Consider the following 27,321-nt stretch of genomic DNA (forward strand, 5'->3'; position numbering starts at 1 on the left):
GGCTAACGGCACATCATGTGTTATTCCTTAAGCTGTTGTATCACTCATTAAAACTTCTCATTCATGATGACACGAGGTCCCACAATAAAGTGCACAGGTAAATGAAATAAAAACTTGATAAAAGGCGTGTTTTCATGATCCTATAGGTAAAAATGTAATTATAAGTATTGAATGCTTTTTTGTAACTTTATAGGGTTGTAAAAGCGTTGACCGTGCGCACATTTTAAGTACTTCGGTCAACGCTTTTACACCCCAATAAATTCACAAAAAAGAGCATTCAATTCTTAAATGAAAGATAGTGGAAATGACACAATGAAATGTGTCATTCATGGTTGGGCCCGTTGGAAAAAAGAGACACGAGGTCCAAAATACATACATACAAAACCTATAGAGCTTTTATACCTTTATGTGAAAATGACAATGAGAACGACTATAGAGCTGGAAATCGTCGTAGTAATATGATCGCAGTCAGGTCTTAAGAATAGCGTGATGAGGACACCGGGCTTGATCGTACTAGAATCGACTTTTGTAAAGGATACGGTCTTCGGAACTGCTAAGCATAACCGTAGAATAGTCGTAGTGGTTGGGTCGCATTAATACGGTATAGTCTGGTGGTTCAGGGGCGGATCCAGCCATTTAAAAAAAGGGGGGGGGGTCCCAACCCAGAGTAAAGGGCGGGTTCCAGCTATATGCTCCCTTTCAAATGCATTGATCGGCCAAAAAAAAAAGGGGGGGTTCCAACCCCCGGAACCCCCCCCCCCCCTCTGGATCCGCGCCTGTGGTTGTATTAAGGTAGCAGTAACATCGACGTTAGATCGTATAGCGCAGTAAATGTATTTGCGACTTGAATCGCGCTCAAGATACGATGGCACAGCGATCATTGTGGACTACGACCTTTACGCGCTCCTACTTAGACATGATTTCGCAACGACATATCACGATTGTTTTGAACATGTTGGCTACTCTCAATACGATCTTCTAGACCTCAAGACCGTACCACGACAATACTGCGATCTACACAATCGTAGTACAATCGTCAAAAGCATTATTTTTTATAGTCTAGAGATCGTAGTGCGATCATGTCCTAGTGTGACGGGGCCTGGGGTATACTATAAATGTTGCTTAATATTACCAAATATTAAGGATGTGCCCTGAATACAGTTGTAAACAAACAATCTAAGTTATAATCATTTCAATACAACACGTGTTATTACGCTAAGTTGGACTGCATAAAGCGGCAGTTTCAAAATCGATAATTTTTTTTGTGATAAGTAATATAATGACAAAAATGACATATTTTACTAACAAATAGATTATCACCACCATTAAGAAGTCATCCTGTATGAAAAATTAAACCTAGAAAAGGGGGTCTGTTCGATTGAATAGTTTTTAACTATTTTATTTCTAATCATTTCTTTATAAATGTAAGCATTTTCGACATTAAATAAAGTCTTTTAGGAATCGAAATCATCTAAAACATAATAATAAATAAATATTGTAAAATAATCTTATTTATACTTGTAAAGCATGCATTTTTCTATCGGCAATTCTTGAAATTGTATCAGTATTTAGATTTTAACTTACCACAGACAGAAAACATATATATCACGTTAACCGCAAAAAGGTAAACTCGAATAGTACCGCTCACTGATAAAGTTGGAAAATAACTTTATTTTTACAACAGAAATTACATTTAATTATTTAAATTAAACTTTAGCATAGCTATTTTAGCAGTTTTTGTCGTTATATAGTAATATTGCATGCGTTTAGGATTGCTAGTCGTAGTTAATTTGAACTTTGAAACCTCAGCGCCAATATTTTAACAATAATATACTTTATGACACAAAGTTACCAGAAAGTCTCAACATTGTGACAGAAAGACTCAACCAGTACCTTTATATCTCAACCATTTAGAATTTTTCATTTTTCTGCTTAGAATAGGCTTGACAAAAAATGTTTTTGCAATTTACAGACGTGGTTATCGTAAAGCATAAAAAAAACACAAATAATTGACATATTTTCTTGCTAGGTCATTAATATCATAGCAGTTTTATCGGATTCAAAGAAAGTAAACATGATAATCCGTAGGAGAAAAGTGATTGTGACTTCAATTTCAGATATTTTGAACCAAACAGAGACATATTAGCTACAATTATCATTTATCTATGGCATGACATTCTCCTATTTTACAAAAAAGTCATTGATTTTCAGTAAATTGACGAAAAATCGACCTACCCTGTGTTTATTTTGGATATTTTGAACCAGAAAGACTCAACAGGAAGTGCCAGAATACTTTTTTCCGTCTCAACATTTTGGTTGAGATTAGACGGTTTACCAGGCGTGTTCTTGGTACTTAGAATTTTCTCTATCTATAATAAACTTGGACCTTTAGATACAGTGAAAAATATTTTGTAAAAATTTACAAAAATTTACCAAATTAGTGAAAATTGTTAAAAATTGAATAAAATGGGCAACAACTCCTTAAGGGGTCAACTGACGATTTTGGTCATGTTGACTTATTTCTAGATCTTACTTAGCTGAACATTATTGCTGTTTACAAGTTATCTCTATCTATAACAATATTCAAGATAATAACCAAAAACAGCAAAATTTCCTTAAAATTACTAATTCAGGGGCAGCAACCCAACAACAGGTTATCCGATTTATCTGAAAATTTCAGGGCAGATAGATCTTGACCTGTTACACAAGTTTACCCCATGTCAGATTTGCTCTAAATGCTTTGGTTTTTGAGTTATAAGCCAAAAACTGCATTTTACCCCTATGTTCTATTTTTAGCCATGGCGGCCATCTTGGATGGTTGGCCGGGTCACCGGACACATTTTTTAAACTAGATACCCCAATGATGATTTTGGCCAAGTTTGGTGTAATTTGGCCTAGTAGTTTCAGAGGAGAAGATGTAAAAGATTACTAAGATTTACGAAAAATGGTTAAAAATTGACTATTAAGGGCAATAACTCCTAAAGGGGTCAACTGACCATTTCGGTCATGTTGACTTATTTGTAAATCTTTTTTTGCTGAACATTATTGCTGTTTACAGTTTATCTCTATCTATAATAATATTCAAGATAATAACCAAAAACAGCAAAATTTCATTAAAATTACTTATTCTTGGGCAGCAACCCAAAACCGGGTTGTCCAATTCATCTGAAAATTTCAGGGCAGGTAGATCTTGACCTGATAAACAAATTTACCTCTGTCAGATTTACTCTAAATGCTTTGGTTTTCGAGTTATAAGCCAAAAAACTGCATTTTACCCAAGGTTCTATTTTTAGCCATGGCGGCTATCTTGATTGGATGGCTGGGTCACTGGACACATTTTTCAAACTACATACCCGAAAGATGGTTGTGACCAAGTTTGGATTGATTTGGCCAAGTAGTTTCAGAGGAGAAGATTTTTGTAAAAGATTACTAAGATTTACGAAAAATGGTTAAAAATTGACTATAAAGGGCAATAACTCCTAAAGGGGTCAACTGACCATTTCGGTCATGTTGACTTATTTGTAAATATTACTTTGCTGAACATTATTGCTGTTAGTTTATCTCTATCTATCATGTCTATAATAATATTCAAGATAATAACCAAAAACAGCAAAATTTCCTTAAAATTACTAATTCCGGGGCAGCAACCCAACAACAGGTTATCCGATTTATCTGAAAATTTCAGGGCAGATAGATCTTGACCTGTTACACAAGTTTACCCCATGTCAGATTTGCTCTAAATGCTTTGGTTTTTGAGTTATAAGCCAAAAACTGCATTTTACCCCTATGTTCTATTTTTAGCCATGGCGGCCATCTTGGATGGTTGGCCGGGTCACCGGACACATTTTTTAAACTAGATACCCCAATGATGATTTTGGCCAAGTTTGGTGTAATTTGGCCTAGTAGTTTCAGAGGAGAAGATTTTTGTAAAAGTTAACGACGCCGGACGACAGACGACGGACGACGGACGCCAAGTGATGGGAAAAGCTCACTTGGCCCTTTGGGCCAGGTTAGCTAAAAATGCCCAACCACGACAAAGAAGATGGCATTACATGCACTCACATCGTTTAAATCAGGGTGCACCCCCAGGGGAAAGAGAAACAAAATTTCGACTCCAAGTAAGGGGGTCAGAAATAGCCAAGACCAAAAAGTGAAGGAAAGTAGAGACACAACACTTTACTCAAATGTTCATGAATAATTCTATAAAAATAAATGAATATGTATATAGAAATATATTTGTTTTCATCTTGATCTTAGCAACAAAGGAAAAGAGGCGAAATTTGAAAAACGAAATAAAAGAAGTTAATGCAGTAAAACTACAGTCAGAGTGTTATGAAATAGATGAAGAACAAATTCGCAATGTTGTTGACTTGAGAGTTGATGATATTTTAATTTGTAACCAATGTGTTAAAATTTCAAAGACCGTATTGACGTGTGAAACTAAGTTGAAGAACTTATTGAACAATATTAAGAAAAGTGCTTCACCACAATTCATCGAATTCGCTAATAACTTACAAACAGTTGTTGAACTTGATGAAGATGAATATCCTGCCATCCACACCATTACAGAAAAATGCCCAGCCACGACAAAGAAGATGACATTACATGCACTCACATCGTCTAAATCAGGGTGCACCCCCAGGGGAAAGAGAAACAGAATTTCGACTCCAAGTAAGGGGTTAGAAATTGCCAAGAGCATTGTGAAGGTAAGTAGAGACACAAAACTTTACTTAAATGTTCATGAATAATTCTATAAAAATAAATGAATATGTGAAAAATTGTACATGTACCCTTTATTTGTTTTAGAAAAATACTGCTCATTTCAATACAAACTCATAAGTATTTCATTATAGTTCACACTTGCATTAATACTGTTGTGTATTTACATTTGTAAGATTATGTAAAAGTATATATTTTCTTTAGAATTGTGTTACATGTAGTAACAAAAAATCCATTCCAAATCATCTATAACATATACGTACATGTAACTTCCAAACAATATTTATTGTATATATTTGATGATCTGTATATGGTTGTTCCTTTATCGTTTTAATTTTCAGACCATTTAATCTATTCTTATCTTTGATATGTTGTCTATTATTTTTTCTGTTCACGAAACCCAGACCTACATACATGTACAATAAAACCCTTGATTTTATAAAAAAAAAAAATGCACAATTATTCGAATGTTAAAAGATACATGTACATAGACAATAAATCCTTTTTATAAAAATGAACTTCTGAAATTCTTTTCAATAGGTCTTCTTTGTTTTTGCAGGTTTAAATAGGTTTCAAGACTAGTTAGCGAAACTCACTCTTACAAGGTCTTGATAAACTTGTGATGAAACAAAACAAAACAGCATTAAATCACCTGCTTCAAATATACAAGGTAAAGAAGGATTTGGCAACCACTGTGAAAAAGGCACTTGACGATGAAGCAGAACAAATATATAGATTGCAAAGATCAGTAATCAACATTTCATAATTCACATGGAGGTCAGCAAAAGAGTACAAGCCAAACAACAAAAACACTGTGCGGGACAAATTTGCCATTCCGGTATCGGCAAATCTGACTTTGTCGGTTTACAAGATATCAAAAAAATAATTTGCCCAGTGATAGATTATTGAAAAATTAAAAAAATACCATATGTCCCAACTTGTCACTGTTGTCACTCTTGTCACTGCAGCTGATTAAAAGTACATTTTCCATGGGAAATTTGATATTTCCCATGGGAATATTAGAATTTCCCATGGGAACATTGAAAGTTCCCATGGGAAAAATTACTTTTCCCATGGGAAGTTTAGAGTTCCCATAGGAACTTTAAAGTTCCCATGGGAACATAAGTAAATTGTTTGTTCCCATGGGAAGTTCTAAATTTCCCAAGGGAAACTTTAAATTTCCCAAGGGAACTTTTCTTCCCAAGGGAACTCCTTTTCTTCCCATGGGAAAATACTTTTCCCATGGGAACAATATTTTTTCCCATGGGAACAATAATTTTTCCCTTGGGAACAATAATTTTTCCCTTGGGAACAATATGTTTTCCCATGGGAACAATAATTGTTCGCATGGGAAGTGATATAACTAAAAAGAAAACATAAAAAAATCCTCTAATTGCATGAGTGAAGCAATTTCACAAAACGGACTAAGTTATTATGGGTACAAGTATTTCTTTGAATCTTAATTGTAGAAATATATAATTGTGTGTTCTACGATTTTTGTCTAGGCATGCTTAATTGAAAGTAAATCACTATGTGTCAAAAATTTAACTACTATAAATTCAGAAATTATTGCTGTTTTTATTATTGTGAAAATAGTGACAGGGTTATAATCACAATAATGTACACTTGCATATTGAAATTTTTTATGAACTTAACAGGATTATTCTAAATTTTGCACACAAAAAAATGATGAAATTGAGAAAAATCGCACTTACAATTGCTAGCAATAATTTCTGAATTTTCAGTATATAGTTTTGCATATATAGCTTTCACACCATTGCACACAGTGTCTTATGTTTATCCATTTGAATGTTTTTGTGTTTTCTTCATGCAGACATTTAAATGTTGATAGGTCTTGCTCATTGTTGACGGCTGTTCAGTCACTGGCTGAAAATACCTTTATCTCTGGTTTTTAGTTGTCTCATTGGCAATCACATACCATATCCTTACTTAATTTCAACACTTCTTAATTTAAGTTATGTACATTTGAGAATATCATTTTCAAAAAGACAAAACATTACAATTGGTATAACAAATAAGGCACTTGTGTTTTAATATTTCATCTTTCACTGAGATAACACCATCAAGTAAAATGTGTGAAACAAAAACAGAAAATTAAACAAACAGCAATAAAATAACTTAAGCAAGTGTCAATAAACCTGCACAAATAACATGAATAATATATCTAAGGTCATAAGCAAGTGACAATAAACATACAGTAATAATATATCTAAGGTCATAAGCATAAACATGCAGCAATATTATACATTGTATATCTAAGGTCATAAGCAGAAGACAATCAGCAAACAGCAATAGTATATCTAACATGTCTAAGGTCATAAGCAAAAGACAATCAACATACAGCAATAGTATATCTAAGGTCATAAGCATAAACATGCAGCAATAATATATCTAAGGTCATAAGCAAGTGACAATCAACATACAGCAATAATGTATCTAACATGTCTAAGGTCATAAGCATTTAAAAAAAAAACATGCAGCAATAATATATCTAAGGTCATAAGCAAGTGACAATCAACATACAGCAATAATGTATCTAAGGTCAAAAGTATAAACATGCAGCAATAATATATCTAATTTCATAAGCATTAACATACAGCAATAATATATCTAAGGTCATAAGCATAAACATACAGCATTAATAATATATCTAAGGTCATAAGCAAGAGTCAATAAACATACAGCAATAATATATCTAAGGTCATAAGCATAAACATGCAGCAATATTATACATTGTATATCTAAGGTCATAAGCAGAAGACAATCAGCAAACAGCAATAGTATATCTAACATGTCTAAGGTCATAAGCAAAAGACAATCAACATACAGCAATAGTATATCTAAGGTCATAAGCATAAACATGCAGCAATAATATATCTAAGGTCATAAGCAAGTGACAATCAACATACAGCAATAATGTATCTAACATGTCTAAGGTCATAAGCATTTAAAAAAAAAACATGCAGCAATAATATATCTAAGGTCATAAGCAAGTGACAATCAACATACAGCAACAATGTATCTAAGGTCAAAAGTATAAACATGCAGCAATAATATATCTAATTTCATAAGCATTAACATACAGCAATAATATATCTAAGGTCATAAGCATAAACATACAGCATTAATAATATATCTAAGGTCATAAGCAAGAGAAAATAAACAGGTCTTGTATAAGAATATTAATAGTATCCGGGACAAGTTTGCAATTCCGTTGAGTGCAAAAGTTGTCACCTTAATTTTTGGAGTTAAGTCAAAATGAAGTTGATAACTTGATTGGTATTGGTTCTCTGATATTTGTCCTAAATATGTTTGGCTCTAGCACCACTGTTGAAAAAGTAATGCCCCTTTTTTCAACAATTTCCTCAGAGGAAAAAGAGTTTTCCTCAAGGGAAAAAGATTTCCCTTAGGCATTGTTAGGGAATTTGCTGCATAATTATTTCCTTTGAGGAAATTCTTTTTCTTTTGAGGAAATTTGCCGCTTCAAATTTTCCTTTGAGGAAATTTCCTCTAAGGAAATCATTGTTCTTCAAATTTCCCCTAAGGAAATTTCTGAACATCAAATTTCCCTTAAGGAAATGTTTTTCCTCTATAAAAATTTCATAACAGTACAAACATTGACAAACAGTATAAATATATTTTCTCCTAGACTGAATTATTGATCATGTTGATACAAAAGATTATATAAAATAAACACTTTTCATGTCAAATTAACTTGTCTTCTGTTTCAGCTGCTGTGTATAATTATTCTACCCCCTACATAACAGTTCAGTGCATAAATAATTCCATTCACAAGACATCTTCCTTTAATTGGTTGAATAAATTTTGGCAACTTGTTCTTCAAACATCTTCTCTGTATATTTGATATGATGGAGAGCCATGTACATAATATTATGTACATGAATGGATAACGCATGTGTTTATTTCAACAACAAACATGACAAAGATACTATTTTTTTTCTTAATTTCTCCATAATTCATCAGTGAATATGTAGGTTGTTACATTTTACACCATTGTGTCCTTGTGCATTTTTGATAGTACTCCATTTTGTTTATAGCAATTTTGTAGAATATTTTCTATTTCTTTTTCCAGAAAAACACACAATTGAGTTCATTTCACATTAATTAATCCAATTAGCACATTATGTAGAAAAATATTAACAAATAAGTTTCCTCTTCAGTATAGACTTGCAGGACCTGACGATGATCATAAAAACCAAGATATCTGACCTATAAATACACAAAATAAACAAAAGAAGTTATAAACATGATAAATGGAGAAAAAAACAGCAATATAAATAGGCTTATTTTATCATGTTTTAATTAAAGTCATAAGAAACCTAAAATTAAAAAAAAAATATGTATAATAATTATGTTTTTTATAACTAAATGGATAGTTTTCATTATGCAACTTAAGTACATATACTTTTTTCTGAGGAAAATTCTTTAATTTGTCCACATTTAGAAGAAGTTTACTTATTTTTAATTGCTTGCTTCCAGGAAGCAATTCGCCGATACATATTTTCCATATACATAGTGACCCGAGCGTAACCCTCCTCGTAAAAATCCGGTGACCACAATATGCAAGGATCTGTCATTGAAATAAACAAATAGCTGATTATACATGTTAAACACGTGCTCAATACCCATGCTTTTTGAGATTTGTTTACTATAAGGTGGCAATCGGTAAAACTCAACTTCAAAACACGGCATTTAATGAGCAGCATTATTTGTTAAATCATAACAAACAGAGAGAAAAAAAAATTGACGATTTATATGATATACTTGTGAAAATAATGATAAAATCGTGCACAGAGGACTAAGTTTATGATGTATACATGCATTGGTTCAAAAGTTGGACAAACTTTATTTTTCATCACTCACTCGTTTCATATGACTTTAACATTTGAGAAACTTTCATTTGATATTCTTACTTGTCATGCTTTATATGAGTTCTCTTATTTCAGTGCTTTGTGTCCAAGATTAAATATTCGTTGTTTAGTGCCTTGCAGTGATATTTAAAGTTTAGCCACTTGCAAAAGTTGTTATAGAATGTTCATATGCTGTGTTATTTGAACCACTGTCCTATATTATGGTCAGGTAAGAGGTTGAGTGCTCACAGACATGATATTTTTTTATTAATTGTTATTGTTTTTGAACATGTTGAACTAAATTGGATTGTTTAAATCTTTTCATGTTTGGATCTTTATTGGCTGACCTATAAAGGAAGTGTTGTCTCATTATTGAAGGCCAGCTCATCATTGGCCTTTAATTTCTTGCATCCACTTCTTTGAACTCTGGTGGATAAGTCACTCATTTACCATACCACATCTTCTTATTTTTATAAGAGTCATCATTCAAAGGCAATTACTTTTATCATGTTTATTACTGTAATTCAGATATTATCCAGAGGTTTTTAGTAATGCGATTAATGCGACTGGGTGAGTATCGCAAAAATAAGAAATCATATTTTGATAACAGAAACATATATATATCATGTATATATAATTGATGCAGATTTTTTTTGTAATCACAATAAGTTGTCCATTCCCTGAAAAATAATAAATGCAAGCAATAATTTCTGAATTTACAGTATATAGAAGTGGTCTTACCATTTAGGCCTTGTTGTATTCTGTTTATCTTGTTTTGTCGCTCATTTCTATTGAAACTGTTTATATTTTTCATTATTTTTCTATATTTCTTGTCCTATAAAACATAAAAAGGGTAAAAACTATTATTAAAAATCAGTATTTTCTTTATATACAATAATATTTAATAAGAATGGAATATTTGTGCTATTTCATTTCACAAACTTTTGGTCAGTCATGACTTTCAAAGACTTTCACCCTGGTCAATAGTTTAAAAAACAAACATTCCCATACTTTTTCTTGGTGTTCGTACTAATTTTTCATTGGACAACAAAAACATGATTAAACTATTCTTCTATGATTTGTTTTGCTTGACTACGTTAAACTCTGAAATATTGTTTACAGTATAATCTTTATGTGTCTAACTCATCAAAATTTCAAATTAATATATAAATAACCAATAAGAATGCTATGCATGGCTCAGCTTGATACAAACGTACACTTTAAAACCTGAACAGTTGGAGCAAGTATGGACACAACATTCAATTCAAACTTTTCTACATTGGTTAGAGGTATAGGGGGAGGTTGAGATCTCACAAACATGTTTAACCCCGCCGCATTTTGCGCCTGTCCCAAGTCAGGAGCATCTGGCCTTTGTAAGTCTTGTTTTATTTTAATTTTAGTTTCTTATGAACACTTTGGAAATTAGTATGGCGTTCATTATCACTGAACTAGTATATATTTGTTTAGGGGCCAGCTGAAGGACGCTTCCGGGTGCGGGAATTTCTCGCTACATTGAAGACCTGTTGGTGACCTTCTGCTGTTGTTTTTTTATTTGGTCGGGTTGTTGTCTCTTTGACAAATTCCCCATTTCCATTCTCAATTTTATGGATACAACTCTGAATTGTAAATTTGGATTGTGATTCAATAGTTGATGCAGCATAGGTTTCTGACATTGAATGAATGTGGTCCAAGTACTTAAAAATTTTAAATTGACAATTAACCTCTAAAATGGTCCAATATTCAAAATCTTAATACATGGTTAGATGCAGCATATCAACATGATCAAAGAACCCAAATAATTCATTATTTGATGAAATCAAAGTTCAATTTTGGACCCTTTAGATCTCAATGTGGACCAATTTGTTAACGGGCCAAAATATCAAAAATCTAAATGAATGGTTAGATTCAGCATATCAAAGAACCCCCTATATATATATATATATATTCATTTTTTTTGAAATCAAACAAAGTAAAATATTGGACCCCAATTTGGACCAACTTGAAATTTGGGCCCATACTAAAAATCTAAGTAAATATTCAGATTCAGAATATTAACATGATTAAAGAACACCAAGAATTTAAATATTATTAAAATCAAAATAAGTTTAATTTTGGACCCTTTGAACCTGAAGATAGACCAATTTAAACAGGACCAAAAAAACTAGGAATCTAAATACACAGTTAGATTTGGAATATATATATATATCAAAGAACCCCAATAATTCAATTTTCTATAAAATCAAACAAAGTTTAATATTGGCCCCTTTTGGCCCCTAATTCAAGTAATTTCTAAACTCTGGACAAAAACTCTGGTCACAAACCCTGTGTTTGAGTTTCATAGATTTCTGTTAACTTATACTAAATGTAATTATGCGAAAACTAAGTGTCTTCGGACTACGACAACTACATGATAAAATTGAGAATTTGAATGGGGAATGTGTCAAAGACCCCCCTTTTTTGGACTATCAATGCATTTGAATGGGGACATGTAATTACCCCCCCCCCCTTTTTGTCCTGGGTTAGGAAACCCCTTTTTAAAATGACTGGATCCGCCCCTGAAGGGTCTATCATTAAGTTTGACAACTTCAGACATACTACTTTACCAAAAAAATTGACACATTTCATCCAATTTAATTTCATTCTTTACTTGCTATTTCATCCATAATATTTTAAAGAAAGAAATTTGGAAGGAGTATGATTTTAATTTGCAAGTTATACACTATCCAAACTAGAGACCTAATAGAGTAGATATATACTTGACTAAGGGAGGTACCGTTTGATTTTTATGGGGGGGGGGGGGGGGGGGGGCTAGGATGAAAATTTTTATCCTGCCTTTTTTTTTTAGCTGTAATCTCTGTCCTGCCTTTTTATTTTTCACTCTGTTCGTTCCTGCCTTTCTTTTTTTAGTTTATCAAGCTCTAGATTCGCGCCTACACATTGTGAATTATATTTCTTACATCATGATGCTTATTACATTATAAAATAAAATGATATTCATCTTCAATTGTTGAAATAAAGATGAATTGTTAAAAAAAAGCATTGACATCAGTTTTAAAGTTATTGTTCATAGGAAACAGTTATGATTTATAGTCTCTTTTTAAAACGTAATATAATTTTACCTCTTGGAGTTTTTCTATATTACTTCTGTAATCGGATTTTGAAGAACCCACGGACACCACATACTCTCATGCATATGTCACTCATTCAAGGTATAATGATAATATATGTAAACTCTTGTGTTGTTAACAAGAAAACGAATTCTCAAAAGCATTTTTGTCCCAATTTGTATCTCAAAATAGGTTCCTTTAATTTAAAAATAAGCTTGCATAGCAATTTCCTTAAAAACAAAATATAACAAAGGCAAAGTTTTAAAACACAAAATTCATTTTTTTTTATTTTTCTTTCATAAACTTGAAATTTTACCACGCTAAACCGTTAGGTTTATTCAACAACAACCATTAATTAATCAATAAGTAACGATAAAAAGACAATTGTGTATTGGATTAGGTTGATTGAACATGATGATTAGTGAATTTGCAATAAGCCGTTGGTCACGTGCCGAGTGGCACGCGTTGATTAAAAAGTCATTTAACTTCAAAATTACAATATCTATTGATACCTAACTTTACAGATATGAGGTATTTAATCATATCCTCCTATATATCCATATTCTCTGTGATCTTAAAACATCGTTTTAGTGTCCTCAGAGACATATATACACATATGTATATATGTCTCTGGTGTCCTTCATGCAAAAACTTTCTTCTTAGTCAGCACCATTAAGAATTCCTTTGCGGTATTTCTACACACCGAAATGTATGGCCTTATTGGTAAAATACCCACTGAAAATACCACAGTACTTAGTGTCACTAATAGTCAAATTATTGTGCCGTGAAAACTGGAAATGAAGTTTAGCGGGACATAGGAAATTACAAAAATATTAGAATTGTTTACTTACATAGTGTAAGCGGGATGCGGGAATCTAAAAAAAATAAATAGTAACTATAAAGCGAGATCCGTGAACAGAACCCCCAATGAGACCCCATTAGTTGTGGCTTATTTTAGGTCTTTTTAGCTAGTTTCCTTCCCCTACATTACTTGTAAGTTGATCGTTTTTGTAAAGCAGCACTCGAGGTCTGACAGTATATGAAATGCACAAAATATTGAAAAAGAAGGTTTAGAAAATTTAAATAATGGTATGCACACACACTCCCCTGTCAGCACAGAGAATTATATTTTTGTAAACGCGCCAAACTCATTTCTTCCACAGTGAGACAAGCTTTACAATGTTGATGGTGGTGAAAATCTAGTCCAAATAATTATGACTTCTTGCAAGGCTATTTTATTTCTGGAACGCTTTCCTCTGACGAAGCCGAAATGTGAAACCAAATCAACAAGAAGTCTAACATTTATAATAGAACTGAATATAAATTCGAAATGTAAATGGGGAATGTATCAAAAGACCAAAGAGCAGATAGCAGCCAAAGGGCACCAATGGGTCTTCAATGCAACGAGAAAATCCCACAACCCGAGGAGGGGTTCCTAACCAAAGACAAATGGGGGGGGGGGGTCCAACTACATGTCCCCATTCAATACAATACAATACAATATGCTTTATTTGAAAAACACTCCGAAACAAGAGGTAAATTAAAAAATACAATCACATACAATTAAAAAAAAAAAAAAACAACTTAGAAATAAAATGTATGGAAAATTACTTTATATTATAATATTTTAACATTATAATATTTTAGTTAACTTTGAAATGAATATAGACACATTTTTAAATAATAAGTTAATATTTGTCAATGACAGTTAGTCCTTTCATTTTTGCTTAATTCTGATATATATTTCACATAGTACTCTGGAATATGCTGATTTCTGATGTTTTTTAACTAATAAAGAATTGCATTCAAATAAATAATGGAATTTATTGCCAATTGCAGTTAAACACAGATTGCATGTCCTTTCTTCTTTTGGAATGGCTTATACCATCTTCCTAGCTCTACTGGGATTGTACATTGCAGCATCTTAATTTTGAAATATATTTACGTTCGAATGGTGTTAATTTTAAAATTCAAATGCATTGATCGTCCAATAAAGAACAATGTAGAAAGGGGGGTTCCAACATGTCCAACCCTCAGACCCTCCTGGATCACTGCCTGTGAGGCATGCTTTAGCTTGCCATTAAACAAAAATGTATACTAGTTGAGTGATAATGGACGTCATATTAAACTCTTTGATATTAAAAAAGAAACTAAAATAAAAATCATACAAAGGTCACAAAGGCCATAACTTCTGGCTCCTGACGTGGGAAAAGTGCAAAATGCAGTGGGGATGAAAGCCTTTTCTGTAAATTCCTGAAATTACAATTATATAAATCATCTCACATCTTTGCGCATTTCTTGAAATTGGTCATATTAATAAATGCATGCAATATTTTCAGAAAATTTCAATATATAGGCTTTTTAAAAAAAGTCAATCTTGTGCATGATTTATCAATGATTATACTTGCACAATTAACGCATGTTGTTCTCAAAACTAAGAGGTGTCTATGCTATTTATGACAATTGTCATGGTTCAGTGGTTATAGTTAAGTTTTTGTGTTTTGGTCTGTTTTTCTCATACTTTATGCAATAGGTCTACTATATTTGTTGTATGAAATGATTGTAAGGTGTACATGTCTAGTGGGATGATGTCATCTGACCTTGACCTCATTTTCATGGTTCAGTGGTCAAAATTAAGTTTTTGAGTTTTGGTCTTTATCTATTAAATACTATAAGCCATAGGTCAACTGTATTTGGTGTATAGAAATATTCTTTGATCTATATGTCAGTGGAACAGGTTTTATTTGACCTTGATCTCATTTTCACGGTTCATTGATCAGTGTTTTGGTCTATTTTTCTTAAACTATAAGTAATAGGTCAACTATAATTGTTGCATTGAAGCCTTGTTAGCTGTATATGTCTGCCTGGCATGGTTCATCTAACATTGACCTCATTCTCATGGTTCATTAGTCTTTATTTATTTATCTTGGTTAATGTTAAGTTTATGTGACAGTTGTGATAAAGCTTTATACTTAGGACTATCAACATATTATCAATGATTAGTAAAAGAAGGCGAGACATTTCAGCGTGTGCACTCTTCTTATTAAACACACATTAATATACATCATGTACATTAAACAGCAAAAAAAAATATTGATGCAAGATGCCATTCAATAATAACTTTTACTCTTTTATGTATAGGACAAGAACTATAGAAGATACAGAGAAATTATAAACAGCAGAAATGATAGGCAATTTAAAATTTGCAGAAGCAAACTAAACCTAAATGGTAAGGCCACTTTTATTTATTTTTTAAAGTTGTTGAACTTGAAAGATGATAATCATGATTACTATAACAATTAAAAGATGTGGTATATTAAATATGAAAACTATCATGGCTTTAAGAAAGCAATTGTAGGCCTGTGACGACCTTCAATAATGAGAAAATCCATACCCTATAGTCAAAGAAGGCAGCTATAAAAGACCCAAAGATGAAAAATTGAAACAATCCAACATGTCCAAACTGTAAAACTAATTGCCTAGTTTATTACAAAATAAATTACAAAAAATAAATATAACCGGTATGAAACAACAACAACAACAACCACTAAATTTTAGTGTCAGACTAAACTTACAAAAACTACAGGCTCTGAACTTTGGACAGGCACAATAGGAATATGGCAACCTATGATGTAAATTTCCTGCAAACACAGACTGGACTAATGTAAATCAACTAATTTTTCGCGACTACTTTATTTTGCGTTTTATACTTTCTAGTCTTACATCACAGCTAATTATTTTTCGCAAGGTTCAAGTTTACTTAATGAATTTTAATAAAGAAAGATACATATGAAAAACATTTATTGTTGTTTCTCTCTCCATTTATAACATTTTATTTGTTTATTTTGTGTATTTATAGGTGATCAGACATCTTGGTTTTCATGATCAATAGGTCATTACTGAAGAGGAAACTTAAAGTTGAAATTTATTTACAAAGTGCATAATTGGATTAATTTGAACTGGAATGTGTGCTTTCCTGCAAAAAAGAAACAGGAAATTTCATCATTATCAAATGATAATGTCAATAAACAAAATGGAGTTCTATCATAGATACACAAAAACACTATTGCATAAAAGCAACAACATATTATATATATTATTCGAAAGAAAGGAGAATGCAGAACAAAGGAACACCAGTTTTATCCACTCATTTATATCGCTCCCTCATATCACATATATACGGAAGAAGATCATTGAAGAACAATTTGCAAAAATGTTTTCTCTTAGAATTGAAGGAAAATGTTATAAAGTGAATGGAATAATGTATTCACTGAATTCTTACGTAGTGGATTGAAAACAGTACACAAGCTGAAACAGAAGAAAATTTTAATCTAAAATAACACGAAAAGTGTATATTTTATTATTTAATCTGCAAATATATAAACAAATTCTTTAGAACACCACAAATGGTATGACATTCAAATTGGTTGCTTATTAATGTATTGCATTGAAAAAATTACAAAGAAAACAGAATCATTTGCTACGATTTTTTTGTATAAATCATAGTTAAATTTTATAAAAAGTATGAACAATACCTAGATCTAAACAGTCAGACTTTATCAATTTTCAATGTCATTAAAATGTTGAGTCAAACATTTTTGAAAGTTTTGAATATCATTTGCATCAACTATACAGTCTTGTAATAATTATATTCATACTGTTTGTATACATGGTATAGCGAAGAAATGTTTAACAAGAACAAATAAGGGAAATTTGATGTTCAGAAATTTCTTTAGAGGAAATTTGAAGAACAATGATTTCATTAGAGGAAATTTGTTGTCTTGAAGGAAATCTTTTTCCCTTGAAAAAACAATTTCCCTTGAGGAAAAAACAATTTCCCTTTGAGGAAAAATCTTTTTCCTTTAGGGAAATTTGATTTCCCTTGAGGAAAACAACTATTCCTCTAAGGAAATTGTTGAAAAAAGGGGCATAACTTTTTAAAAGTGGTGCTAGAGCCAAACAATTTTAGGACAAATATCAGGGAACCAATACCAACCAAGTTATCAACTTCATTTTGACTTAACTCCAAAAATTGGGGTGAACAACTTTTGCACTCAGCGGAATTGCAAACTTGTCCCGAGACAAATCTACTTTTCTGAGATGTTTCACAAGGTTCCAAAAATGTGTTATGCCCTACAGCTTTCCATCCAGCTAAGGCAGAAGTATATTCTCTTTTATTCTCATATATCCAGTATTTGCAACAAATTGTAATTTTTCTGAAGAAAAAAATTCAAATGGAAAATAATGTTTGTATTGTAATATAGTATGTTCCCATGGGAAGAAAAATTGTTCCTATGTGAAAAAAAATTGTTCCCATGGGAAGAAAAATTGTTCCCATGGGAAGAAATATTGTTCCCATGGGAAGAAAATTTGTTCCCATGGGAAGAATTAATTCCCATGGGAACTTTTTGTATTCATCTTTTCCCATGGGAACTTTAAAGTTCCTATGGGAACTTCCGATGTTCCCATGGGAAATTATAATATTCCCATTGGAATTATCAAATTTCCCATGGGAAATGTACTTTTAATCAGCTGCAGTGACAAGAGTGACAACAGTGACAAGTTGGGACATATGGCATTTTTTTAATTTTTCAATAATCTATCACTGGGCAAATTTTTTTTTGGATATCTTGTAAACCGACAAAGTCAGATTTGCCGATACCGGAATGGCAAATTTGTCCCGAACAGTGTTAATGGATATTTTAAGTGCTTTGATTGGAAATAGTAAAAAGGACAAATTAGCGAAGACCCAAAGAATGGTGACCAATATGGGTGTAATACTTCTCAGTAGAAACTGGCAGATGAACACCTTACAAACAATTAATAGTGTCATGATGTACAGAGGACATGTAAGAGCAAGGGTAAGTACAATACATTTAGTATACATGTACATGTGTATCTACATTTATTATATCAGAGGTAACCTTACAATCTTGTTGTTAACTACTAAGGTTCATGTACATGTATTGTGTTTGAGGTATTTAGTATTCACTCACAGGAGTAACTGCATGCACAATTTAAGAGTAAATGTATGAAAGTATAGGGTACAGAAATCTAGCACTATTCAGGTACACAGAAGATGTATATTTCATGTCTCCAAATGACAACACAGATAAAAAAAACTTCATATCAAGGACTCGTATGCAGTGGTGGAGGCCTATAACAAGATGGGGATTTATAAAAGTGAAGATGACAAAGGCCACTTGCCAGGAATCTGGTAATAAAAAGAGTGACGAAAGATGGGAGAAGATAGAGAAAGTTCTTGATAAAATGGCAGAAGATGGTGAAATTGCTCTTGACATTAGGTTTAAGAGCAAAACAAAAATGCTTTAATTTTTCAGGACCGGATTTCATGTTTGGTTTTGGTCAGCGGATTGCGGATGATTTCAGTAAGTCAGCAATTGGAGACAGCCCAACCCTAGCTGAACCTCAATGATTGCAGACATTGGATACCGGTAACATCAATGCACATAACATAAAAATATTATGACAGACATTGTTGCTAATGATGATTAAGTAAAACATTTATTTCAGGTATGTTTCTAATGATGATTAAGTAAAAACATTTATTTCAGGTATGTTTCTAATGATGATTAAGTAAAAACATTTATTTCAGTTATGTTGCTAATGATGATTAAGTAAAACATTTATTTCAGGTATGTTTCTAATGATGATTAAGTAAAAACATTTATTTCAGGTATGTTTCTAATGATGATTAAGTAGAAACATTTATTTCAGTTATGTTGCTAATGATGATTAAGTAAAACATTTATTTCAGGTATGTAGACTATAACAAATAAGCAAGTTACGTGCTAGTCCTTTTCATGCAATGTGTAATGGACTTTGTGAAAAGTTCTATGGCGTTTTGAAGAAAATGCTGAAAGCATGTGCACGATTTAAGCTACAAACATCAGATGAATATATAGCCTACTTATTATTTGCATAGAGAGAGGTGCCAAATGAGAGCACCAGTTATTCACCAATTGAGTTGTTATACAGTCAACACATGGCCATTGAGTAAATCACACGCTTGTGCGGAGTTTTATGAGATGTTAAAAGTATGGTGTGCGTACAGAACGTAGTAAATACCGTCGACTGGTCGGTGATAAATGGTGTCGGAGATACAAATGGTGTATTATTAGTAATATGGTTACAATAAGTCATCTAAATATATGTACTAGAATATAAAATTAACAGACTAGACAAATATTTAGAAAAAGCATGCATTATATCCCAACAAATTGCATTTACATAGCTTTTTCTTTTACATTTAATAAATTATTTGTAAACTACGAGTTGTGCTGTTCAATAAAGGGACCACAGTTACAGGCAATGGGTCAAATTATATGTATTATATATTTTAATTATTACAAATTACTTACTTCATTTGCTTTGATATTTTATATTAATCGATTGAATCAAAAAATCAATCATATTATGTACTTTTAACCTAATTTTAATTTACTTAACATTATTTTTGAAAAATATATTGTAATTATTCTGCTAAGTTTTGGGCGCCATGAAAATATATTTGTTTGTTTGTTGTTCTATTTTTAAAGATTATTAGAGTCTATGTAGATGAAGCGCGCGTCTGGCGTACTAAATTATGCGTACTCAATTATAATCCTTGCAGCTTTCATAACTAATAAGATCTTGATGTGTCATTATTCTGCGGGTTTTTTTTTTATTTCGAGAAATCAAAATTTAATTTTGTACCTATTTAATTAATGATATCTTTTCACGTTAAGAACCCTTGCAGCACCTCTGTGAGGGGTCCGTATGTGGATTGTTGCAAGGCAAACTTGCTGTCCCTATCCAACATAACCTTATTTTCCAGTGGCAATCCAAATTTCCCCGACCATCAGCCCAAATGGCCTCTAATATGACAAGACCTACCTATTGTATTTATTGTGAACTTGTTCTCGTCCTGAAAATGCATGAAATATTTGCCCCTGGACGTTAAGCAACCAACAATCAATCAATATTGAATTATGATGGGGCCAAAATCAGTTGATTATACCCACACCAGTCGTACAACACTCAGCAGACATCTCTGATTCCTTCTGTTTGGGAAGGTGAACAATTTACAGAAAACACTCTATATGATAATGCAGTAATCTCAGATAAAGATGACATCAAACCCCAAGTTTTACATTTTCTTCGCTTTTGAATGTACTCAAGACGATTTGATTGAATGTGTCGATCGGTATAACCCGGAAAGAGACACCTTCATATGCAATAATTGCAGAAAATCAATATGTGGAACTGATTAACACAGACCTAACTTGTGCGTTGTTCATAAATTGTCTGTAGAATGCTTGAAACAGGATCTTACACCACATAGCGTATATACTGAATGTGGTAAGAATGAACTTGAAATTAGAGGCATCAATACGACATATGATTTTTGTCGATAGCTTTTTTCTGGAGAAACAACGGAGCCACTGACAATGCTCTGTCATATCCGCTTGTGTATATGCTGTCAGATCTAAATGCTTTTTCAAAACTGTTTTCAAATTTGATACATTTATTTGACCTTTTGGGCACAGTGTTAGATGTCTAACTGTCATCTTTATGGCTTCCAAAGTAGCGAGTCGACAACACAACCATCAATGTCAGTATCCATTTGTAAAAGCATGTGTTGTTCGGCTAGTGTTAGAGCTATACTTCTAGCATATATACGTTCACTTCGGTGTAAAAATCCGACAATAGAGTCATAATTATCAAAAGTATTTGCAAAATGTGCATTTTCTTCAACGGTATCTAAGAAGTCCTGCTCTTCATCGTTGATCTCCATCTGAAATATCAAAAATACAGTTAGAGTTTACTGTAAACATTGCAAACATAATTTTGTTCGCAAACATAACGATTATTACAATTTAGACATTACAATTCGTTGTTTGTAGGATCTAAAGTAATATCAGGATGACCGTAGGTGATGTATCATATTGTATTTTATACCAAATGCGGTGAATTATCCAGTATTGATAGCGTCTGAATAATGGTGAGAAATGGGGAGTAGGTAATAGTGAGTAAACCAATGTTGATAATGGCTAATATAGGTCAGAATGAAAACGTGCGAGTAAAAGTTCCGATGGGGAAACGACAGGATGTTAACATCTGTCAATGGTGGATGAAGTGTTGTGAGTTCATGCATGGGATTTGCCGACTGCAGGATTGGTGATTAGGGTTGTTGTAATGGTGAGTTAAAGGTTATGGGTTAAAAACAGGGTAAGGGTGAACAAAGGTGTAAGGGTTAAGCACTGGGTAATGGTGAGTAAAAGGTTAAAGTAATATGTAATGGTGGGTAAAAATTGCACATTGGTATAACTAAACAGCTAATAAACTTTTACAATATATTTATCTTGACATATGTACTGTTTATGTAGTAGAAATTTGCAATTAAAAGGTCCGAGATATTGCGTCATTACTAAATACGTGTTAGTCTTTAATGACAATTGAATTGCATCATCACTATTAGTGGTCTCTGGATGGAAATTTCCTAGTGATTTTCAGTTCACGCTTGATATTATATTGGCCGACGAAACATATCTGATGCATTCTTACTAGATAATCATGGAGGAAAGCAAGTAGACAAATTGAACGTTGCCCTTGAAATGAGACAGAGCGAAATCCATGGAACCATTAAATTGCCAAGAATTAAACGTTTTAGCTTGAACCGAGTAACAGTGCGTGGGTATGAACGATCTGGAAAGAGAAATAGAATGGTGTTCAGAACATTACAGGTGACGAATAGATTTGTTACACAGTTGGAGAAAACAGTCACCTATTGTGAAGGACCCTACCTTAATGAAAAGGATACCTGTTTGGTTTGTTGACTTAAATGAAAATACATGTACATTGCTTGGCTGATGGTAGTTTCGTAAACACAATGGGTCATGTAGATTTACCTATCAAAATAGGAAATTATACCATTATTCAAAAATTTACTGTAGCAGAGATTGACGTGCCAGCAGTAATTGGTTACGATTTTTTACATAAAAATAACTGTACCATAGACATGGGCAAGGGTGTACTATTATTGAAGGACCTAAAAAATAGATTGTATAAAAGAGAGTCAAATGAGTTCAACTTTTAAAATAAAACTTAGTGACAAACTCACTATTCCACCCAATAAAGAAGTTATCATATCAGGAATTGTTGAAGGTGATTCTAGTAGTATAATGAATGCTATAGTTGAACCAATACCATCAAAACATACTGATACTTTACTAGTTGCTAAAGCACTAGTGGACCCCAGTTGTGGTCAAGTACCTATACGAATGGTTAACTTAAGAAAATATGAACAAATAATGCAGCCTTTCACGCATGTTGCAACATGTGAACTTATTGACACAGGTTCAGTCTCCAACGAACCAAGGTCAGAAAAACTCAGGCGGTTGAGTTCATCATCATGTGACGAAGTAAATGAATTACCTAGTCTTTTGCAAGGTTTGAAATTAAGGAGCAGTGAACTTTTGAATGAGGGTCAAATTGATCAGTTAGAGTCTCTTTTAAAAAGACACATTCAAACATTTTCTAAAAATAAAGATGATTTTGGAAGGGCTACTGCCATTAAACATAAAATTGACACTGGTAATGCCAAACCAGTTAAGCAACCCCCTAGGCGTTTACCTCTCACAAAAAGGGATGAAGTCGATAAAGAAATTCAACGTCTTTTGGACGGTAAAATAATTGAGCCTTCAAAAAGTCCCTGGGCATCTTGTATAGTGCCTGTGACTAACAAAGATGGCTCCACGAAAATTTGTATAGATTTTAGACCCATAAATAGCCTTACAATTAAGGACTCGTACCCTTTATGCCGCATAGACGACTCTCTGGATGCTCTGAGAGGCTCTAAATGGCTGAGTGTACTTGATCTTTCAAGTGGATATTGGCAAGTTGAGATGGACGAAAATGATAAGGAGAAAACAGCTTTTACCAGCACAAAAGGGCTATTTCATTTTAACGTAATGCCTATCGGTCTTTGTAATGGGGTTGCCACTTTTCAACGCCTAATGGAGTATACTTTGGCTGGCCTTAATTGGCAGACATGTCTGATTTATATTGATGATATAATAGTGTTTTCAGATTCATTTGAATCTCATTTATCAAGACTAAGTGATGTATTAGATAGAATAGCACTACAAGGACTAAAAGTCTCACCTAAAAATGTAGTTTGTTTCAGAAACAAGTTTCTTTCCTAGGACATATTGTCTCAAGTGAGGGTATAGCAACAGACCCTGATAAAATTGCTTGTGTAAAAACATGGCCATTGCCAAAATCAATGACAGATGTTCGAAGTTTTCTAGGAACATGTTCGTATTACCGCAAATTTATTAAAAGTTTTGCTGAAATTGCAAGACCACTTCATAAATTAACAGAGAAATATTGTACTTTTGATTGGACCAATGAATGTAATGAAGCTTTTGAGAAACTCCAAATGACTTTAATGTCTGCACCAATTTTAGGCTACCCTGATATGACAAAACAATTCATACTAGATACGGATGCTAGTGGTTTCGGAATTGGTGCAGTCCTTTCTCAAATTCATGAAGGCAAAGAGGTTGTAGTAGCATATTACAGTAAATCCCTCAGTAAAGCGCAAAGACAATACTGTGTAACAAGACGAGAACTTTTGGCTGTAATATTAAGCATTAAACATTTTCATCACTATCTCTATGGTACACATTTTAAAGTACGAACAGATCATGGAGCTTTAACTTGGCTTCTCAGGTTCAAAAATCCTGAAGGTCAAATGGCCAGATGGCTTGAGACTTTAAACACATATAATTTTGAAATTCGTCACCGCCCTGGTGTAAACAACATAGTAATGCAGACGGTTTGTCTTGCAGACAATGTTTTCCATGTAGTCATTGTTCAAAACAGGATCAAAAAGAAATTGATAATTCCGATGAAACTTTTGAAACGGTTGACTTTTTAAGAATGGCTAAAGTGCAGGACTTTCAAGAGGCTTCTTGTTCAAATAAAACAGACTCAGCTATGTGGTATGAGCATAAAACAAATGAAGAAATGTTTGAAGCTCAAAAGAGCGACAATGTGTTGTTCAATTTATTCCGTCTGAAGTCTCATAATAATAACAGACCTGAATGGGCCGATGTGGCTTTACACGATGTAAAACTTAAGAAATACTGGTCTCAGTGGGATCGCATTGTACTAATAAACAATCTGTTGTACCGAAAGTGGATAAACACTACCACTGAAGAAAGTAATTTACAATTCATAGTCCCTGAAATCTGGAAAGAAAATATTATGAAAATGTTACATGATGACATACAAGTTGGCCATTTTGGCATTCACAAAACTGTAGCCAGAGCACAGAATAGATTTTATTGGGTTAATCATAAAGATGAAATAACCAAATGGGTGCAAAACTGTATTGTTTGCAATTCACGCAAACAGCCTCCCAGAAAAGCTAAAAGCAAAATGAAACAATATAATGTGGGTGCTCCAATAGAAAGAGTTGCCTTAGATATAATAGGACCCTTACCGATTTCATATAAAAATAACAAATATGCTTTGATTGTAACAGATTATTTTACTAAATGGGTAGAAGGCTTTCCCATGCCAGATATGGAAACTACTACCATAGTTGATAATTTAGTTAACCATTTCTTCTGTAGATTTGGAATACCTTGTCAAATGCACTCAGATCAAGGGAGACAATTTGAGTCTGGTTTATTTAAGGAACTTTGTGCTAAGTTAAAAATTGACAAAACAAGGACTACGTCATTTAGGCCACAGAGCAATGGTCTTGTGGAGCGTTACAATAGAACTCTTGAAAATACAATTAGTAAATATATCAGCAAACATCAAAGGGATTGGGATGAGCAACTTCCTTGGGCTTTAATGGCTTACAACTCATCAGAACATGAAACGACTAAGTTTAGTCCTAGTATGTTTATGCTAGGCAGAGAAATACAATTCGCAGTTGACTTGATATATGGTCCCCACCCCCAGGAAATTGAATATCCCGACGAAACAGTATCACACAATGATGATGTTAAAAATATGCAGGAAGGCATATGGAAAGTGTCTGCTAAAGCACGACAAAATATTTCTAAAAATAGTGACAAACAAAAACGTCAGTATGATGTTAAGGCACATGAGAACACATACAAGACAGGCGATGTAGTATGGCTTTATACTTTTAATCGAAAGCCAAAACTGAGTCCAAAGTTACAAAGGAATTGGGATGGGCCATACTTTGTTGTAGAAGTTATATCGGATTTAATATATAAGATTAAAGACAGCAACGTCTAAAATGCAAATTGTGCATCATGATAGGCTAAAACCATTCTTTGGTGATGTTCAAAAAAGGGTCAACGAACAAGAAAATCAAAGAACTGACAATACTGTTAACACTGTGATTGCCGCTGGTATCTGAAAAATAAATAAAATGTGTTTCAAATTCGTATTTGAAATTTGAAAGTTAGTAAATGTGTTTGAATAAATGAAGAATGCATTTTGTGTGTTCATATATATTAATCATAGAGAGGTTTATTGCTGTGTGTTAATAAAAAGTAATGTGTTTCATTTTTTTTAATAAAATGAAAAACAGAAATTTAAGTATAAATACTTACCAAAGTATGCAAGCAAAATTATGGGTACTGGTCAACTGTGCTGTATGTTTAAATTGAATATATTCTCAGAACAGTATTTTTATACTTCAGATGGTTTTCTTCTGCTTTCACTGTGGTGCTCAGTACAACCTAAGAAGTCGATTAACAAGACATGTAAGGGACAAACATCCTAAGAAGATGCTTCAGTGCAGATTTTGCTCTTACTTGGTACCAACAAGTAAGAGGTTCCGCCTGATTGAGCATGAAAAGAATGTCCATAGACATATCCTGAATCCAAGAACCAACAACAGAGAACTTGTAATCCCAGAAACTCCGACAAGAAATCCAGTGCCAACCTCTAATTTTAATACAAGACAAAGTTGCACAGTCACTAGACCAAGAGAAGTAACACCACCAACAACACCTATATTGACAAGGTCTATTAAACCTATTTCTCCATTGTCCGAAATATCCCCTTGTAGCATTTCCTTGGGAATTGAGGATTACAGCTCCGTGTCACCTGTCAAGAACTTAGTAGATCTTTTGACTCTCCTACAAGACAGGCTGTGGAAGAGCCCAGAGAAGAAACTAGTATGGTACCTGAGAAACCAACACCAGAACCATCCACAGTTACTACTACTTTGAGGGATAGTAGGCATTTGGCTTTGCCAGCTATTGGGGATGAAGTCTGTCCTGAAGACAGATTTCAGGCTCCACCCTCCCGCTTCCAGTGTTCCTATGAAGCTTCCAAGTGCATGCTAATGGCCGAGAAGGCAAATAAGACAGGAAAATATACAGGCAGTGTATTGCCAGTAGGATATGGATGTGTTAAGAAAGAGGAAATGTGTATTCTGCCAGATGGGACAGTTTACAAACTGTCTGCTACATGGGTACCAGATCCATCTTTCCAAATTTTGAAGTCAGAAGACACACAGACAGAAGAGCGTCAAGTTCAACAAACCAGTACGCAAACAGATGATAAGCTTGTTGTGCTTACAACAACAGCCACCCAGACGAGGA

At 33.1% G+C, this 27,321-nt stretch overlaps 2 long non-coding RNA genes across 3 annotated transcripts; both read left to right on the forward strand.

Annotated features, from left to right (window-relative positions):
- Positions 1-6,561: 6,561 nt before the first annotated feature.
- LOC139495778 (uncharacterized) lies at positions 6,562-7,680 on the forward strand. Its single transcript, XR_011657458.1, has 3 exons — positions 6,562-7,136; positions 7,441-7,486; positions 7,541-7,680. It is a non-coding gene; the product is annotated as an uncharacterized lncRNA (long non-coding RNA).
- Positions 7,681-13,759: 6,079 nt separating this feature from the next.
- Positions 13,760-16,690, forward strand: LOC139495779 (uncharacterized). Of its 2 annotated transcripts, XR_011657460.1 has the most exons (3): positions 13,760-13,807; positions 15,860-15,947; positions 16,578-16,690. It is a non-coding gene; the product is annotated as an uncharacterized lncRNA (long non-coding RNA). The 2 variants fall into 2 exon arrangements; XR_011657459.1 differs by lacking the exon at positions 13,760-13,807 and having other exon boundaries at positions 15,424-15,947.
- Positions 16,691-27,321: the final 10,631 nt, after the last annotated feature.

This window comes from Mytilus edulis, chromosome 11, assembly GCF_963676685.1.
Source record: "Mytilus edulis chromosome 11, xbMytEdul2.2, whole genome shotgun sequence".
Lineage (NCBI taxonomy): Eukaryota > Metazoa > Mollusca > Bivalvia > Mytilida > Mytilidae > Mytilus > Mytilus edulis.